We start from the raw sequence: 7,168 nt of genomic DNA, 5'->3' as shown, positions 1-7,168 counted from the left end.
AGCCATTGTCACCCTGGGAAAAAGTCTCTGACTGTCCACTCGATCTATGCCTCTTATCATCTTGTACACCTCTATCAAGTCACCTCTCACCCTCCTTCTCTCCAAAGAGAAAAGCCCTAGCTCACTCAACCTATCCTCGTAAGGCATGCTCTCCAATCCAGGCAGCATCCTGGTAAATCTCCTCTGCACCCTCTCTAAAGCTTCCACATCCTTCCTATAATGAGGCGAACTGAACACAATACCCCAAATGTGGTCTAACCAGAGTTCTACAGAGCTGCAACATCACCTCGTGGCTCTTGAACTCAATACCCTGACTAATGAAGGCCAACACACCATACGCCTTCTTAACAACCCTATCGACCTGCGCGGCAACCTTGAGGGATCTATGGACATGGACCCTAAGATCCCTCTGTTCCTCCACACTGCTAAGAGTCCTGCCATTAACCTTGTATTCTGCCTTCAAAGTACAAGGGAAAACAATAACAGAATGCATAATAAAATGTTACATTTACAGAGAAAGTTCAGTGCAAGGCCATAATAAGGTAGATTGTGAGGTCAAGAGTTCATCTTAACAAACTAGGGAACTGTTCAATAGTCTTATAACAGCAGGATAGAAGCTGTCCTTGAGCCTGGTGGTACGTGCTTTCAGGCTTTTGTATCTTCTGCCCAATGGGAGGGGGGAGAAGAGAGAATGTCCGGGGTGGGTGGGGTCGTTGATTATGTCGGCTGCTTTAACGAGGCAGCAAGAAGTATAGACAGAGTCCATGGAAGGGAGACTGTTTCTGTTTTTGCGCTGGGCTGTGTCCATAACTCTCTGCAGTTTCTTGCGGTCTTAAGCAGAGCAGTTGCCATACCAAGCCGTGATGCATCCGGATAGGATGCTTTCTACGGTGCATCGATAAAGGTTGAGGGGAGTGTTCTGGCTGGAGTTAATGTGTGTGAGTGAATGAGTAAGTGTGTAAGGTCGAGGTGAAGTATTGTGGTGAGGAGGGCTGGCGATGGAGTGGGTGCTGTGACACTGCCCACCTGTCCTCCCTCTGTGCACAGACAGGGTAGACAGAGTCTATTTTCCCAGGTAGAAATGTCAGGCATTAGAGAGCATAGGTTTAAGGTGAGAGGGGGAACGTTCAAAGGAGATATGCGGGGCAAGTTATTCACACAGAAAGTGGTGGGTGCCTGGAATGGGCTGCCAGGGGTGGCAGAAGCAGATACGACAGAGGTGTTCAAGAGGCTGTTAGACAGACATTTGAACAGGCAGGGACTGGAGGGACACGGACCATGTGCATCATGGTCAGCACAGATATGGTGGGCCGAAGGGCCTGTTCCTGTGCTGGACTGTTCTATGTTCCATGTTCTTTCCTGACAACTTTACACATTTTCACCTCCAAATATCTGACCAATTTCCTTTGGAAATTCCTTTTAGGAAGCGCCCCTGCCCCTCTCAGGCAGTGTGCCCCAGGTCACAACAACTGACTGTGTAAAAACCTTTCAGACTTACATTCAGCCCCAGTGGCCTAATGGATAAGGCACTAGCCTCCTAAGCCAGGGATTGTGGGTTCGAGTCCCATCTGGGGTGATGAACTTTTTAAAAGTGCAGCAGGGGCAGGCACGGTAGTGTAGCGGTTAGCGTAACGCTATTACAGCGCCAGCGACCCGGGTTCAATTCTGGCCGCTGCCTGTAAGGAGTTTGTACGTTCTCCCCGTGTCTGCGTGGGTTTCCTCCCACATTCCGAAGGCGTATGGGTTAGGAAGTTGTGGGCGTGCTACGTTGGCACCGGAAGTGAGGCGACACTTGTGGGCTGCCCCCCAACACACTCTACGCAAAAGATGCATTTCACTGTGTGTTTCGATGTATGTGTGACTAGTAAAGAAATATCTCAACTTGTGCTGATCATCTTCACTCATCACCAAGTCTCCTGTCACTGGAACTACTTCCTCCTTATCTGGGACAGAGACTCCTGGTCACAGAGCAGGGAGAGAGGCCCTTTGGCCCACTGTGTCTGTGCTGACCATCAACCACCCATTGACACTGATCCTGTACTGATCCCATTTAATGTCCTCACATTCCCATTCCCCCCAGCTTCTACCATTTATAAGATTCTTACTTGTTAGTCACAGGTACGTCGAAACACACAGTGAAATGCATCTTTTGCGTAGTGTTCTGGGGGCAGCCCACAAGTGTCGCCACGCTTCCGGCACCAATGTAGCATGCCCACAACTTCCTAATCCGTACGTCTTTGGAATGTGGGAGGAAACCAGAGCACCCGGAGGAAACCCACGCAGACACAGGGGGAACGTACAGACTCCTTACATTTACCACAAGGGGCAATTTACAACAGCCAATTAACCTACCAACCTTCACATCCTTGAGCTGTGGGAGGAAACCGGAGCACCCGGGGGAAACCCACGCGGTCACAGGGAGAACGTACAAACTCCACATGGATAGTGCCCGAGGTCAGGATTGAACCCTGGTATCTGGAGCTGAGAGGCCCACACTTACTCTGCCTTGAACCATCATTGCTCCAAGGAGACAACTCCAGTCACTCCACATTAACCGAAGGTCCCTCCACCCTGAGAATGCTCTGGCAAGTGTCCTCCATGCCTGACACCCGTGCCCAGATTTGGGCGTGACACTCGGGGTTTGTGCCTTGCCCCTGCACCTGCTGCTGGTTTCTGAACCCTCAGCTGTCTGATGTCTTTTTAAACCTCCTGTTCTAGCTGCTCAGCCTCCTTTGATGACTCGAAGTCGGTCAGCTGGAATTTGTTGGCGATATCGTCATTGGTGAAGCCATTAATCGCAGCAGGTGTGGAGGTGTCAATACCTGGGAATGTCATCAGTGCAAGGAGGATGGACAGGAGCGTTTGGTTTTTTAATTGCATTGATATATCTCATCCAATCTCCCAGTTAAGAGTACTAAACCAGAAATTACTGCCGTGTTGACACTCCTAACAAGTTCCTCTCTCTATCAGCTGAACAAAAATAACAGGTAAAAAGGATAAACAGATAGCACATAGACAGATGAGACCTGTGGGAGAGGGACTTGACAGGACTGTGTGGGAAACTGAGAACAATTTCTGCCTTTTTAGCTTTGGAAAAACTTTCTTTTCTCTATTTGAAAGAATCTGAAGCATGAGGAATGTGAGTCAATGTTGGTCTCCGAGCCACAGAGCGATGCAGCATGGAAACAGGCCCTTCAGCCCTCTGAGTTGGTGCTGACTATCAACCAGTCAAGAGCCAGCTCTGACATATGATGGTCTTGAAAGACTGGTGAAAAATGTCAGGTGGTGCAGGATTAGGGAACGTGTCCCTCGGCTGCTTCACAGATGGGAGCCTGCACCCTCTTCTGTAGCCCACACTGTTGGTGAACTCTAACTCATCAGTGCCTCCTTACACTCCAGTCTCAGAACCAGGTTTATTATCACTGACGTGAGATTTGTTGTTTTGCGGCAGCAGTACAGTGCAAGGACACAAGATGACTAAAATTTACAAAATAAATAAATAGTGCAAAAAAAAGGAATAACGAGGTAGTGTTCACGAGTTCATGGACCGTTCAGAAATCTGATGGCGGAGGGGAAGAAGCTGTTCCTGAATCGTTGAGTGTGGGTCTTCAGGCTCCTGTACCTCCTCCCTGAGGAAGCAGTGACCCAACGTGTGGGGTGGAAGAGGTTTGGGAGGAGAAAGGGGGGCTTAGGATTTTTGCCCCTCTCTGATCTTCTCTTTGCCAACAGAAGCAAAAATTTAGGATCAGAGGCTAAATCAGGATTTCCTTGTGTGAGAACTGAAAAGCAGATGTGTGTGTTGCTCTTGCATTGTGGCTTGCATGGATAAGTTGGGCCGAAGGGCCTATTTCCATGCTGTAAGACTCTATGACTTAGTTAGCCAACACTGGAGGTAGGCTGGATTAGGCTGTAGTACTCTTCCCTGGGAAAGAGAGAACTGAGCTGCGATCTGACAGAGGGCTTCAGGATTCAGTCAGGTGAGACGTGGAGGAATTACTTCCAATGAATAAGAACAAAACGTGGGAGCCATAAATATAAGAAAGTCACTGATAGACCCAGTCAGGAAGTTAGAGAGCGGGGAAAGTGTGGAGCGCACTGCTGGAGAGAGTGGGTGAGATGTATTACCCAAGGCTGAATAGAATGGTGGGACGTGCTGAGAAGTGGGGTGTCCTGAGCCTCATGGACAGCAGAAATATCCCTCGTCAGCCAGGGTTCCCTCAACTTGCCCTTCACCCTGACAGGAACATGCTGCCCATGGACTTCATGTCTCACTTTTAAAAAGCCTCCCACTTGCCAGTTGTCCCTTTACCAGGAAACACTCTCAACCAATCGACCTCTGCAAGATGCCAGCTAGTGCCTCCAAAATTGGCCCGGTCCCAGTTTAGGACCTTAACCTGTGGACCTGTCCTGGCTTTCTCCAGAACTATTTTAAAACTAATCGAGTTATGGTCACTGGACCCAAAGTGTTTCCTGACTAACACTTCAATCACTTGTCCTGCCTTGTTCCCTACGAGGACATCCAGTGTTGCACCTTCTCTAGTTTGGGCCCTCTATGTATTGATTATGGAAACTTTCATGGACATTTTTAACAAATTCCACCCCATCCAGTGTTGGGCAACGTCTTTTGAGCTAAGCCGTTAGCTAGATTATGAAAAGCTGAAGCTTCAGTCACCCACCTGGTTTATTCTGACTCTGTCTACAGCCCTTTCATCACTCTTTCACCTGTGTTAACATCTCACACCATCAGCCTTTATTTTGAGAAACAGCTATGGGTTTGAAACTTCAACAAAGATCCTTTTTATAACAAACTTGAAGTACAAAGAACCCTTGAAGCAGATTTATTTCAGAAACTTGGTGTGTGAAGTGGCAAAACTTTGAATTTTTTTCTGAAAATATATGTTGTGCTAACTGGTGAGAGATGGGTTTGGAACTCATGAAGAGTTTTCACTGACAGAGATTGATGCCAGGAGCGAATTGAACACATCGGTCGTTTAATGATTCACTGATAATTCTCCTTTCTAATCCATCCTTTAAGGGACCTGTCAAGATGAACATTGAGCTTGCTGGCTATCTGACCACAGATATTATGCCGCATTCAATTCCTCTGCCTGTCTCATTTCCATTTGCTTTTCAATCGCTCATTTAGTTTCCTTCAACTGGTCTTCAGACGGCTTCCAATCCTTTTGATTTCTTGAATGTCTGTTTTCCAAACAAAACCCAGTGTCAGCAGAATCCTGTTTGCTTTCCAGAGATTCCATGACACTATAAGGAAGAGCGGGGAGGTTCCCCGCAGTGACCTGGCTGATACTTGTCTCCTTCCAATATTGTCAAAGCAGGTTATCAGGACATTACTGCACTGCCTTCTTTGTTGGGGGTTACTGCACACAAATTCAGTGCCCTGCTCACTATCTTACTGCACTTCAGTAATTGTTAGCTGTTCATCCTGAGGTTGGGACAGGCACTATAAAAATGCAAGAACTTTCTGTCTGTCTGACTTCTTCAGTGAAATGTCCCAACATGCATCAGAGAAGAGTCCCCAGAAGATAGATAACACAAGCTTGGACCAAAGAGCTGAGTTCTGGAGTCAGGATAAGGGTGACTTCCCTTGGCATCGAGGCAGTATTTGACTGACTGTGGCGTCAAGGGGCCCTGGTAAAGCTGAAGTCAATGGGTATCACTCCTGTGGCTGGAGTCAGACCTCAGACAGAGGAAGAAGTTTGTGGGTGTTGGAGGTCAATCACCCCAGCCCCAGGACACCACCGCAGGAGTTCCTTGGGACGGTGTCCTGGAGACAACCATACTTACCTGCTTCATTGATGACCTTCTTCGTCTGACCTTATGATGGGTGTTCACTGATGACAGCACTATCTGCAATTCCATTCACAACTCATGTCTGTATGCAGCAAGACCTGGACAACATAGGCATTGGCTGATATGTGGCAAGACCATGCAAGTGCCAGACAATGACAATCTCCAACAAGAGAGAATCCAACCACCTATACAGTGGCATTGCCATCACCAAGACCCACTAGCAATATCCTGGGTCTCATCGTTGACCAGCCACATCACTACCGTGACTACAGGAGCAGGTCAGGGGCTGGGGATCCCGCAGTGAGTGACACCACAGGGCACAAGTCAGGAGTGCAGTGGAACTCTCTCCTCTTTCCTGGATGGGGGAAGCTCCAACAGCTCTCAAGAAGAGACCAAGCTGCCCGCTTGAGTGACACCCCATCCACAATTCTATCCATCTGCTCCCTCCATGGCCAACACACAGTGGCTATGGTGTGTATTCCAGCCATTCCGACAGCACCTCCAAAGCCCACGACCTCTGCCACCAAGGATGAGGGCAGCAGGGACCGGGGAACACCACCACCTGCAGGTTCCCCTTCAAGCCACAACCCATTCTGTCTATATCACTGCTCCCTCCAACTCTAAAGGCTGAGCTCCCTCCTCTAAAGCACTGCAGGCGCCCCTTCAACAAATGACTACGGAGGTTCAAGAAGGCGGCTCACCACCAACCGCAATCAGGCATGGGCTATAGATGATGGCCTTCCCACATTGCAAACATCGTGTGAAAAACAGTCACATTAGGACAGGTCCAGAAGTTTGGACAGGTCGATATTTCGGACAATCTTAAACAGAGTGAGGGAGATCAACAGGGGCACTGGGGAGTTCACTTCAATACCCTCTCTACGGTACAAGAGCACTTCAAATGTCGCTCACTGAGTTGTTTCCTCACCTACTTGTCCCTCTGTACGATGGAACGGACTTGTCCAGCATCGGGCATCCTGCTCTAGTGTTCTGGTCCGGACCATGTGATCCAGGTCAGTCCCCCTCCCTCAGGAAACTCCTGATCCTCTGCTCACTACCTCCGCTGGCTGGAGCTGGAGAAGGCCGCACCTGGAGTATTGCACACAGTTCTGGTTGCCCCATTACAGGAAGGGTGTGGAGGCTTTGGAGAGGGTGCAGAAGAGGTTCACCAGGATGCTGCCTGGATTAGAGGGCATGAGCTATAAGGAGAGGTTGGACAAACTTGGGTTGTTTTCTCTGGAGAATCGGATGCTGAGGGGAGACCTGATAGAGGTTTATAAAATTATGAGTGGCATAGATAGACAGTCAGGAGCTTGTTCGCAGGGTAGAAATGTCAAATACTAGAGCACATGAATTT

At 48.7% G+C, this 7,168-nt stretch overlaps 1 non-coding gene across 1 annotated transcript; it reads left to right on the top strand.

Moving 5' to 3' along the window:
• Nucleotides 1–1,503: 1,503 nt before the first annotated feature.
• On the top strand, nucleotides 1,504–1,576 carry trnar-ccu (transfer RNA arginine (anticodon CCU)). The gene has a single exon. It is a non-coding gene; the product is annotated as a tRNA-Arg (tRNA).
• Nucleotides 1,577–7,168: the final 5,592 nt, after the last annotated feature.

Source organism: Pristis pectinata, chromosome 17 (assembly GCF_009764475.1).
Source record: "Pristis pectinata isolate sPriPec2 chromosome 17, sPriPec2.1.pri, whole genome shotgun sequence".
Lineage (NCBI taxonomy): Eukaryota > Metazoa > Chordata > Chondrichthyes > Rhinopristiformes > Pristidae > Pristis > Pristis pectinata.
The sequence above is the reverse complement of the archived record's forward strand: the minus strand, read 5'-3'. Positions and strand labels throughout refer to the sequence as shown.